Here is a 13812-nt window from a genome sequence, read left to right on the forward strand (position 1 = left end):
AGTGAAATACTTCCTACTTTCAGGCACTTCTGGCTACTAACCAGTGTTGCCACTGATCCGCACATGAATTCCGTCTAGTTCCGACTGGTAGTAACGAAAACGGCCTTTAATCGGGTATACGGGTATTTGTGTAAACTTGACTTTCATTTCATGGATAACTAAAGAAAATTAGAGCAGCTATAAATTGCATCCCATTCATATTAAATGGAGCTGACAAATGTCATGATGAAAATAAATGTAATTTTCATCATAAACTCTAACGAAGATGATTTTATATATATATATATATATCTATATTATATATATATATATATATATATATATATATATATATATATATATATATATATATATATATATATAATATATATATAGATATATATATAGTATATATATATATATATATATATAGTAACAAAATACATTAGAAAAATACATATGTATATATAAACAACAGTATATGAACGAGATAAAAAATTTTGACATAACAAAATAGATACAGCACATAACACATCTTTAGCATGAAATATTTCAAACAATTCTTAAGTATAGCCTATCAGATTCTAAACAATAATAAATATTTGGAGCATTATAATGTAAGGTCAACATATAACAATAAATTAGTGACTGATATAACAGAATAGATATACAGTAACAAAAATCAAATTTTCTTTGGCAAAAGATATTTCAAATGTCTCCCAATTATTCCTTACTAAAAAATGGCAATATTAACGGCAAAAACTTTTCAAATACTGATTACTGATTCTAAAGTATGTCTTCCTGTTCTTCCTCAACATTCTCATGTTGTTTGGGCTTCTTTGTACTACCTTCATCATCTTTGTAGTAGGTTCGAATTGCACACAGCCACCCTCTCTCTTACGGTTTCCAACACAATTGCTAAAGCTGCTTGGGTTGAGGTGGAAAGCCTGTTCCTAGGTAGTTTTGGTTTTTATCAAATTCATCTTCGAAAATATTCTTTCGGCATCTGCATTTGACGTGGGTAAGGAAACAATATTCAGAGCAAACGTGGGCAAAAGTTTGAATTCTGGTTGACCATTTTCATTCTTTACATTTGCAAGATAAAGGAAATATGCCTCCGCATTATTTGATTCTTTTATATCTTCTGGGATGTCTACATTAGGTATATGTCTCCATTCATAATCCAATTTCTGAACATCACCTGAATATATTAGTGGGACCTCCATGACTAACTCGGACAGTGTTGGCATACTTAGTAGGGCGTCATTTCTTATACAATTTGCGACAGATAGTGTACTGCATGACTGGAACGATTTCGAGTTTAAAGAAGACCCCTTCTTTATTTGAACATAAGCTGTTACCATGAACTGTCGACACCTGCTTTTAATATCAGCAATTATGGTCTCATTTGCAGCTATATTCGGTTCTTGGAATGATTTGTGAACATCAGCACCTAAGAATACTTGATTCAAGGGAGTAAATAAAGTTTGATTCATTACTAGGGTCAATAACATTGAGCTGACTATCAGTAATTTTACTGAGCATATAATGAAACCTTAAAATATCTGAGTACAAAATCCTAGCTTATTGAAATTGTTAAAATATGGCAATATAAAATCTAAAAATTGAAAATATATAAGCAAATATGAGTCTTGTAAGGCATTATATATTGATTGTGAAGATGTCAATCTGTCTTCTAAATGCTTATTTGAGAAATACAAAGCGAGAGGTTGCCATTGCTCCAGTACACATTTACTTGGAAGTGTCTTCGCTGTGTTTGAGGCACAACGGTAAATTGAGTGACAGGCGCATTTAAAATTTGTGATACCTGGTACTGCTTTCTTCAATCTACTAATTAATGAATTATGCTGGCCTGTAATGTTACTGGCGCCATGTGCCGCAAATCCAATCAAATTTTCTATTGAGATTTCATGTCCTGATAGCAAGTTCATAATCAAATAAGAGATGTCGTCCAGTCGATCCCTCATCTTTATGGCTAGACTGTATGAATGGGGCATTAGAGCTTATACAAAGGTTAGCTAATTCTATACAAATATCTATATTTATTGTTAAAATTTTAAGGAAATTATTTCGGACAATTCATTACAGAAATACATGATCCCTGTGACATTCAAATTAATCCATATTTTTAACAGAGGCAGGTTATGAAAGACCCTGCTAATTCATATTGGGTTTAACCTTATGCTCGTTGCAACAGATGTGCGAGACGAGAAGTTGTTTAGTTCTTTGATACGTAAACGCAAGTTTTAAAGGGCTATGCGCTTTCAGCATCAACGTTATTGGATAACATTAAGGTTCATCAGTACTCAAATATTAAATATCAATAGCTGCAGCAAATACAATTGTAACAAATGGTAATAGTACGTTATTAGGTACCAACCACACAATGCGGGATAAGTCAAGTCAAATACGGCATAGACTCACGTGTAACAAGAGGTGTCTTACTCGGATAATTGTTCCGACCAGAGTCTGGTTCAGACAACCAACACAAGTATCAGCCAAAACTTCTAAATTAGTTACCATTTTCATACTTTATTTTGTTATTTTTAGTTCTAAATACAAATCAGTTCAACAGATATGGAAACATACATTTTATATCATAAAAATAAAAAGATATAAAAATAAATATATTTGTTTAGCCTTGATAACTGTGCGGAAATTTTTTCCGTTCCAGACAGAGTAGGGCAGAAATCGGAAAATGAAATGATGGTGCTCATACCGTGGATTTATTTCTCCGCCATAACCTCAAGAATTCCGCATTTTGGGAACACTGCTACCAACAGCTTGCAATGGCTATTAACAGCTTGCAATGGCGCTACTGCAGCACACAAGCCAATATGCTGGGCATCACACATTGGGCTAGCTGCCAAAAAGGAAACATCACACTTACAATTTAATATTGACACTTTACATTTAGATTTAGACAAGAAACATTGCACTTACACAGTTACACTTTAGTTCTCAATATTAGTAACTAAAATACCCATAATTTTGAGATTACCACCTTAAAATTAATAAAACTCCTTTTACTTACTGCATAAAGTAGGCCAGGTGGGGTTGTCAACCAGAACACACAATTCCCAAAAAACATTTGTCCCAAACTCCCAATACAGTTCCCTTAACAAGGATCTCCTAGTTCACCAACAGGAGAAGCAACTGACTGGTTAGCCACTAACGCCATCTATTGTCCAGAGTATAAATATTTCCCTTACAACAGATGTACTTAGGTTTCAACACCTTTTATGACTTGAGTGGCCTAGTGGGCAGCGGCCTTACCTTTCAATTGAAAGACCTGGCTTCGATCTTGCGACTCATGTGAGTCAGGAATTTATTTCTGTTCTGCACGTGATTGCATGTTAATTTTATATATATATTTATATATATATATATATATATATATATATATATAATATAATAATATATTATATATATGTATGTATATATAATATTATATATATATATATATATATATATATATATATATATAATATATATTATATATATATTATATATATATATATATTCATAGGTTAAGTTTGCTAGTAAAACCAGAAATAAAACTTCCTTTGGTAATATATTCTTTAAAATGTAAGACTAATTAAGGTATTTAATTCTTAAAAGTGACAATTTATTTGATAGGCTACACCGAAGAATTCGAATTTTCTTATCCGGTGAATTATTGATGGACGTTTTTTAATGATACAGTACAAATGCCAATTTTATCATTTGAGAAGACGTAAAACGCAAAGTCAAACGGCTAGCATTAAAACAAACAAATGTTTAATAGTTTCACGAGAAAAAAAGGTCGTATGTCCTTTGCGTATGTCGTCCAAACTCTAAGAAGTACGACTCTATGGTCCTTGATGGTGACGTCAACAACGGTTTAGTTGGCATGCAGAATGCAGATCCACTCGTTCTTCAGCTTGTGTTTTGGTAACGGAGCCCGTTGCATCGTTATTTCGTTCGGTGCGGTTCGAGAACAGTTTCATACTACACGAAGAAGAGGAAATAATGTTGTGCAGGTTACACTTAGCCTTCAGCTATTGGTGGCTGCGAAGTCGTGGCGAATCTCCCTGTCTTTGCAATGGATAAGTGGTTTAAGTTTGGTATTTTTGTCAGTTTAAAATTTTCTAACCTTCAGTAAATAGTTTTCACTGATATTATTCATGGGTTTGATAACTTAATGTTATGGGATGTTGCAACGTAGGCTATTTTTGTCAGTGTCTTTTAACTCTTTTCAATTTTTGCCATTCGGCTGGTTGTAATGTATACGGAGCGCTGTTCGTGGATAACAGTAATTACTTTTATATTATTGTCTGTAGTTTTCTAGTTTAGTTACCATATTTAATTACTTCTTGCCCGCCAATTTTTCATTCGTTGATGGTGCAACTTTAGTAAGGCCATGGGTCATTTATCTGTAGTAAAACTTAATTATTTTTCAGGATCAGGAGAGCGGTAATAGTCCATTACGGTTATATTTCACCTGTTTATGTATTCTTAAGATAAAACTTTTCAGTTTTCCATTTTCTTAAAGGCGATGTTTACCTTTAATTTTAAGGTATCTGTGACTGGTTGTACTTATTATAATTCATATACAGTTGTAATTTTAGCTAGTAACTACTTTCAGGTTTTACTCGTATAGATGCACGCATTTTATGAAGCAAACTACGCTTGTGAGAAATAACGGAATATCTTTCCTCAAGCCACGCGAAAATGATCCCTTCCCTTTCCAGGTTTGGCTTAAAACCAGTTTTAAGTGTATGATGCAGTGTAATTATTATCGCCCAATTTTTTTTACCTCCTCCCCTGCAGGGGCGGTGCCCCTGCTAGGGGTGGAGGACCCTCCCTTTCCCTGCCCATAGGTCTCAGGACCTATGGGCAGGATGGTGGGAGGGTATATGACCTTATATTAACCAACTAATTCATTTTTTATTTCAAATGATAAGTGCACAAATTTGTTTTAGCTGTCCTTTGACTAGGATTGGTTTTTAAAGATTGTGACTCGACTGCTTACGGAAATTTTTGCTAGATTTTTTTTGTTTAAAGATTAGACCTTTCAACATAAATATTACTTTTTCTTTTAGTTCACACTTTGGTTATACGGTAGTGCAGTAAAAAGTTACCGTAAGTTATTTCTGGGAGTTTCTATTTTGATCATTCAATTTGTATTTTAAGTTTTGTGACGTAGATAAGATAACTTAAGTCTAAATATTTCGTAAATTATCGTACTCTAGTTAACCTTGTTATTGGTAAGTTATTTTATTTCGGGAGTTCAGCACTAAACGTCTAATCTTGGCGGGACATTAGCCTCTTAAATATTTTCAAACTATAGTACAATATTTCAAATTTTAGAGTTAACATTTTGGTGATAATTGCTTTAAACAAAATTGTAACATTTGATCTTCAAACAGTAACATTTATTTTCAAACTATTCAACATAACTCTCGGGTTGCATTTGTTAATTGTTTAAATTTACCGTATTTGTTGTCAGTCTAAAGTGGAAGCCGTTCTTAAATAACAATGATCAGGCCTGCCTCAAGTTTTCAGTTGGTAGAATTAGACAGCCTTATGCCTAGCTATGGCTTGACTTTACACAATACAGGCATGAGGTAGTCTATACAATAGACAGCCCTATATGTTTAACTATTATTTTAACACAATACAGGCATGAGGTTTTTAAAATAATACAGGCATGAGGTAGTCTTTTATACAATAGACAGCCCTATATGCTTAACTATTGTTTTAACACTATACAGGCATGAGGTATTCTTTATACGAAAGACAGCCTTATATGCTTAGCTATGGCATTTAACACTACAAGGCATGTGGTTGTCTTTATACAATAGACAGCCCTATGCGCTAACTATGGCTTTAATACAATACAGGCATGAGGAGGTGGTCTTTATATACAATAGATAGCCCTATGCTTAGTTACGGCTTTTAACACAATACAAGGCATGAGGTAATCTTTATACAATAGGCAGCCCTATGTGCTTAGCTATGGCTTTTAACACAATACAGGCATGAGGCTGTCTTCATACAATAGACAACCCTGTGTGCTAACTATGGCTTTAATACAATACAGGCATGAGGTTGTCTTTATACAATACAGCCGTTTATACAATAGACAGCCCTAAGTGCTTAACTAAGGCTTTAACACAATACAGGCATGATGTTGTCTTTATACAATACAGCCCTTTATACAATAGACAGCCCTTTATACTATACAGCCCTAAGTGCTTAACTAAGGCTTTAACACAATACAGGCATGAGGTGGTCTTTATATACAATAAACAGCCCCATGCATAGCTATGGTTTTTACGCAGTACAAGCATGAGATAGTAAATTTATAATTCATAACTGTAACGTGCAATTTGTCAGTCGAAGAAACTGTTGCTAAAGTATGCTGTTACTTAGCAGCCCTGACATTTCTTTTGCTATTTTGCTCGGTATCGTTGATGTCTTGTACGGTCGTTACTTTGGTCACTCTTAATTAGCTTCTGGGTACCTCTGATCCCTTGGTGTGCAAGCACTAGGTTTTTCTTTGCTGTCCGTTAGTCGAAGCCGTAAGTGTTTGGTTTGTACAGGAGATAATTTGAGTTTTGATGGCTACAGTTTATAAAACCTTGGTTTACTATATAAGTTATTTATAAGTATTTTAGATTAAAGTTTGTATATAAAAAATTTCTGCCCAGTTTTTTTGCTTTACAGGATGTTTACTGGACCAGAGTTTAATTAAAAGAAAATCTCTATTCAACAACAGTTAGACGATACTTCAAAACCATTTTGAATGAGGTGAGAATGGAGTCTAGCGTCATTGATTTACTTCATTTTGTGCTTAAGTTGTCTTGCACTGATGGTTCAGTTGTATTAGTTATGGCACTAAGAAAATATTAAATGATGCACATATAAATGTTCTTGCCTTCAATAATAGCTGTTACAATCTCCTAAGTGTTCTTGTCATAAAATGTACTAATTTATCTAAAAATCTGGTTAGGTTACTTAATGTTAAAGGAAAACTATGCATTTATTACCTTTATTACCAGAAATTACCTGTAGTTTACTTTTCAATAACATGAAACCTGATAACTGATTATTTTGCTTAGTAGCCTGAATGTTTATGGTAAAATACTGAGTATAGAAACTAGTCTGAAAGGAATCTGGTGTGAACAGTTTTAACTTAAATGAGATACTAATAGGTTATAAACTGCAGATATAAAAACTGTAATTGTAATCAAATATAAATTGGGAAAGTGTTAAGAAGGAACAAATGCTGAATTAAAAACATACGTTTTATCTTTCAGTAAAGATAATGGCTGCAAATATGAAAATATTTAACCAGAGTTAAAAGCTGTTATTTGTAAATAAAACTAGAGAGATGGAACGGACTTCAATGGAAAGCGAGCGCAGTTAAGAAAATTGTATGACGGAAGGGAATGTCAGTATTTATAACCAAAGGGTAGTTTGTTTGAAATTGACGGGGAAACAGGGGAGACAGCCTATGTCCGTATAATACCGTGGTTATATGCACAATTTGAGGAATTTAAACACTTTATCCTTGAAAAATAATAGGAAAAAGTCTTGACGTTGGAGTTTTTGGGAGCTTGGGACGTTACAATTATTCCTATGGAAAAGTCGAAATTATTTTTAATGTGGTTATTATGTAAGTGATTACATAACAAAAATATGGAATGTTATTCCATATATATAAAAGACTAAAACTAAAGAGGTCAACCAGATTGCTTGCAGGAATGTGATCAGACCAGAGACGATAAAGTATGTAGGCTAAGATGACGTGCCGTCACCTGTGTTCATTCATTTGTTTTGAAACATTAGTCAGAGCTCCCTGCTTGAGACAACTACAGCAACCTATAATTCAAACGGCCTACGTGATCTGTAGTGTGTCTCATTTTGTATGTATATTCGTATGTTCGAGCTACTGTCTGCTTCCTTTATAGTCCATGAGCCAAATGTGATATCGGTAACACCTAAGGTGAATAATTCTGAGTGGTACCAAAATGTTTATAGGGTTGATATAAGTATCTTAAGGCATGATAGCCTCTTCATATTGGTAGCTTAGTACTTTTTTTTAATAATTCAATTTTTTACCTAATTGCGTTATTGCATATGTTGCTAGAAATGATATATACTCCATATCCATTATCATTATCATTCATAGATGCACAGGGAGGTTTTTTCTACTGTTGTTAATAACATTAAAACAAAATAAATGCATTTATGAACAGGACGTATTATCAAATATTGTTTTTTTTTAATCTTTATGCCTCCCGAGGCGTATGTTACATTTCAGCTTTCACAAGTAGATGTTAGAATTTTTTCAGCTCGTGTTGATCGATTCCTTGATATGTCCTACTGGGTAAGTATCATTTTAATATGTAATTAAGTTTTTATTAAGACTAATATTTAGATAAGATTAATATAATCTTCCTTTTCATATCTAAACATTTCAAAATTTGCATGCAATGCTAAAGGGGCAGCAATGTGGCAGACATTACATAAGATAACTTCTTTCATTTGATATCAGAAACGTCCCTGTTTTCAGAATCTTGATTTTAATCTGAGTATTGTTTTTTTGCAGGTACATAGAGTTCATGTGATGTCCTAAAGTCTACAAGATGGATTCAACAAGTAGTGATGAGGATAGAACCTTGCCAAAGAAGCGTCAGCGCAAAGACTGTATCCTTCAATGTTCTGCTGGAGACTCTGAGCCCCTGGTGTCTCTGAAAGACCTGGAGTCTTGGAAGGTTTTGTTCCGGGCTGCAGAGATAAGGCAACATGGTCCAGTTTTGGAATTAGCCAATGGCCTCAAAGAGGGACAAGTACCCCAAATACAGTATCATCGTAAAGGCCGTAGCATTTTCACCATGAAAAAGACACTTGACTCTATCATTTCCAAAAGCACCAGTGCAGAAAGTGAAATGTTTTGTTCCAGAAGATCCTGCAGAGATACATCAGGTTCATCAAGAGTTTATGATAAGATATGCATTTTTTGCAACAAGTCGAGTAAGTACCTGAAAGGACAAAAAACTAGGGAGAATCTTGTTCAGTGTGTTGAGTTGAGAGCAGATGAGACTATCCGTAGTGCAGCAACCAAAAAACATGACCAAAGAATCCTTGCCTTAACGAGCAGAGACCTCGTTGCTGCTGAAGGGCACTACCACATATCCTGCTACAAACTCTACACAAAAGGAAAAACAGTGACCTCAAATAGTCCAAGTGAGAAGCCAGATCACAACCAGGAGGCAGTCTATGAGCATGCCGAGAGAAGGGCATATGAAGATCTCTTCTTGTATATGAGAAATGAGCTTTTCTATAACCCTGATATAGTGCCCATGACAGACCTTACAAGCAGACTTGAAAGATTCATGAACTCTCTTGGTATCACTCAGATAAAACCTTCAACAAAGAAACATGCTCGTCGCAAAATAGAAAGTGAGCTAGGCGGATCAGTCCACTTTGTCTCCAATGAGAAAGGAAAACTGCTACTTTATCCAGACAGTCTGGTGCTAGACCATCTCGCTAGACATGCCTACGATATGAAACAGGAGCTGCTAGAGGCCAAGACTGTCATATCAGAAGATGTTTTGACCAAAGCAGCAATAGAACTGAGGAACCAAATAAAGAACCTAGCTGTCCATCAAACATGGCCACCTGATACAGAGCAGGCTGTCATCCCTGAGTGTGTTACTAGGTTTATGTATACCCTGCTGACAGGAGAGCTGAGTTTGCAAATCCCTCAGAAAGAGTACAGCGTCTAGCTTGTCTCATATGGCAGTGATTTGGTCTTTTCTATCACCTGTGGCAAGACAAAACCACCCAAGCATGTGCTTCTACCCTTTGTTGTCAAGTCTCTAACAGGGAACACAGAATTGATTAGAACTCTTAACCGTCTTGGGCACAGCATTTCCTATTCACAAGCCGAGGAGATTGACACTGCACTATGCGTCCAAAAAATGGAACTCTCTAAAGATGGCATCCCCTTGCCAAGAAATATCTTCCCGGGTGTATTTACTACCCTAGCCTTTGACAATATTGATCGACTTGAGGAGACACTCAGTGGAGCAGGAACTTCTCACAGAGTCAATGGCATTGCTATCCAGCCTAAAGTGGCAGGGCCCATGCCAAAGACATCCCTGCATGAAATCACAAAATCCAAGAAAAGAAGCATTACTCCTGTTCCACTAATGCTACCAACTTACAATGCTGGGAAACGTGTTGGGCCGCCACAAATCAAGGCAATAGATGCTAAAACAACCAGAGAAGTCTTTGATGCAAGGATCAAGAATCTTGTCTGGCTATTGGCTCGAATATCAGATCCTGAAAATCAGACTGTCAGCAGCTGGACTGGGTTCAACATAAAGATCCGCAGTCATATTTCAGTAATCCAGGATACGATCGCCTATCTGCCAAACTATCAATGCTCCTGCAACAGAACTATCCACTGCAAATGAAGTACTAGAACAAGCACTCCACATCATGCAGGATTTACACATGGACAAGATTGTCTGTGTGTTTGACCAGGCACTTTTTGCAAAAGTTGTTGAGATACTGTGGAAGCAAGACAAATTCAAAAATGCGGATCATTCCAAGATGGGCGAATTCCATACTATTTGCAACCTCCTCTCCATAATAGGGAAGCGATTTCAGGATGCAGGGCTCAGGGTCCTGTGTGTTGAATCAGGGGTAACAGCTGAAGGATCAGTGTCAAGAGTGATGGAAGGCCACAAGTACAACCAAGCAGTTAGAGTGCACAAGCTTGTGTATGAAGCACTTATGAGGCTTGCCTGGAAAAGCTTCCTTCCATGGATAGAAGAAACTCACAAAGAAGACATATGCCACCTAGAAGAAACGTTAAAGTGCATAGATGAGTTCCATGGTAGTATCAGTCACCCATCCCTCCAACAGGTACTTGAAAATGAATCATGCACACGCATCTTGAAGTTGTTCCAAGACTTCCTTGAGTCACTCAGAGATGAAAGCAGTCTATCTGCATTTTGGATGTCCTACATAGATATGACAGAGATCATGTTGGGCCTCATTAGGGCTTCCAGAGAAGGGGACTGGATGCTTCACCTTGCAGCCATCCGGAAGATGATTCCATGGTGTTTTGCCTACGACAAGATTAACTATGCAAGATATCTGACTTACTACTATGCACAGATGTCTCGACTGTCGATTGATCATCCTGATGTGCATGCACACTTTATGGAAGGTGGGTTTTCAGTACAAATTGGTTCTCAAAATCCTTTTGGTCGAATACCTGTTGACCAAGCAATAGAGGAGACAGTCAACAAAGATACACAGACACCTGGAGGTACAAAGGGGTTCAGCTTAAAAGGGGGAGCAGTAGCTAGATACTATCTCACATCCGAATACCGTAGGAGGTATCTGAGACAGTTATGGGACATGATACATGTGAGCCAACAAAAATTCAACCATCCCGATCTACTGCTGACTAGAATCAGAAGAGACGAGGCAGATGTCCAGTCCCTTGTTCAGGTGATGGAAGTTAGCTGGCTGAACCCTTTCAATCATAACACAGGAGAGCTTGTCAGTCTTTCAAATGCAACTGCTGCACCACCAGACATAGTCAAAGACCTTTTTGAAGCTCAGAAGATAGGAGAGAGTTGCTATCAAGCTTTCAAGAAAGAAAGAATGGAAGGGAATGCACCCATAAAACTGTTTCATGACACTATTACCAAGAACAAACTGAAAACATTTTCTGATATGAGGAAGAAGTCAAACAATCAAGGCCGTACCAAAGATGTAGTACTAATTGCTGATAGGAAATTGTTTGGACAGATGATTCTTGTTGCAGAGAGCAGAAAACTACAAATGAGTGATGTACTGGCTCATCCACTTGGGCCCTTACCATGGGCACTGGCTAATGGTAATGGATCTCTGCGTAAGACTAACAAGGCAGCCCTAGCCAGAGAGGTGGAGAAGAGTGCCTCTCCTGCAGAGGTTATCCCAAAGCCATCAGCAACAATCATAGATGGCATGAGTCTCCTCCAAAAGTTAAATGGGAATGACAAAACCTTCTCCCAACTGGCAGAATCGGTCTTGTGCCAGGTTCTCCATGAAGGTGCCCAAAGCCAGCGCATTGATGTCATTTTTGATGTTTACAAAGAGCCATCCATTAAAGACACAGAAAGAGTTAACAGGGGTGCAGATACTGCAATCCAGTTCAGAAACATGGCACCGGGACACAACATCCAGCAATGGAGAAAAATTGCTCGGCAGTTCATCCAACAAGACTAACCTAGTCAAGTTTCTTGGTTTTGATGAATGGAAGGGACCAAGATACAGAGAGAAACTTGGGAATAAGGTTCTGTATGTTACCTGTGAGCAACACTGTTTCAAGTTAACTACAGCCCAATGTGAAGAGTCCACAGACCTAACATCATCACAGGAAGAAGCTGACACTCGTATGCTACTCCATGCTCATCATGCAGCAAACTCTGAATACAAAGCTGTTGTCATTTCTGCTGAAGACACAGATGTATTGATTTTGTGCTTGAGTGTAAGCAATAACATTCCATGTCCCATGTATCAGAAATGTGGAACAAAAAGCCGGACAAGGTTCCTTGATATAACTAAGTTGGCTCATTCACTGGGACCCAATGTCTGTGGGGCTTTGATAGGTATGCATGCCTTACAGGCTGTGACACTGTTAGTGCATTTGCAGGTCGAGGAAAGATGTTTGCCTTCAAACAGATAAAGTCTGACAAGTGTCACTTTGTTGTGATATTTTATTCTTAGCTATTTTATTATTCTGGTTTTTGTTATGTATATGAATTTTATTGTTATCCATTTAGTTTGTTTTCCTCCTCCCCGGTGGTTTGTCTTGTTTGGTAATTGCCACTATTGACCATTCTGTCTTTCCATATATTTGTGAGCGAGGGGTGCTGTCACCGTGGCTGTGTCGGAGATTGTTTGGACTGAAGGAGTCAGTTGATCTCTGAGCCTTATTACTCCTGGTGACTTGGATTTGCTACGTATCGCCTACTTGGATTTATGATTATTCTTGAAGGATTTACGCTTCATCCTGCCTCACCTTCGGCTCAGTAAATGTCGAGGGGCTCTCGCTTAGCCAAGGTATAAGTGATTAATATTTTTGGAATGTTCAGGCGATCTTTGTGATGCCCTTGGCTCTGGTTTGATTTGGACGTCCCGGGTTTTTTTTGGAGGATCATCCTCGAGGACGTAGGATCGCTGATGTGTGAATCCTGTGGAATATCACTTTGTCACTTCATTTTTGTCTCTGGACGCAGAGGCATATAAGTAATTATAAAGATCACGGCTATAACTCCAGTGTTACGGAGGACAGAAATACCTGTATATAATTAAGGAGATCACGGCCACAGCTCCAGTATTTAAGAGGAGGGAAACCACCGATAGGGTTTAGTTTGTATTTGATAGGTTATTCTTGCTTTCTGTATGCCTTCTCCTGTCTGAACCCCCTTCTCTTTGTGGATGTATATTTGCTTTTTCCTATCTTAATTGGGTAAGTGTGTTGTTTCATAAATAATTCAGGGTGATTGGTTTTCAATAATATATGTATTCCGAGGTTCAGGAATAACTTCTGTCTAGATATTTTTGTATTAAATTTAAGTATTTTTGTGGTGTCTCGTTTTCCCCCATGAATTAATTTTTGCACTTTGATAATATTTGAGAGCTATTCCACTGATTGTGGACTTAGTTTCTTGTTGTGAACAGAGTTTGGTAAGAAAGTTATTTAATTTTTAGTAACGGAGGAAAAGGACTGTTACACAAGACAGCACAAGAAGC

At 36.9% G+C, this 13812-nt stretch overlaps 1 protein-coding gene across 7 annotated transcripts in view; it reads right to left on the bottom strand.

Annotated features, from left to right (window-relative positions):
• LOC135215630 (gamma-aminobutyric acid type B receptor subunit 1-like) overlaps positions 1–13812 on the bottom strand; it is an 81312-nt gene that overhangs the window by 33068 nt on the left and 34432 nt on the right. The window lies entirely within an intron of this gene.

This window comes from Macrobrachium nipponense, chromosome 5, assembly GCF_015104395.2.
Source record: "Macrobrachium nipponense isolate FS-2020 chromosome 5, ASM1510439v2, whole genome shotgun sequence".
NCBI lineage: Eukaryota > Metazoa > Arthropoda > Malacostraca > Decapoda > Palaemonidae > Macrobrachium > Macrobrachium nipponense.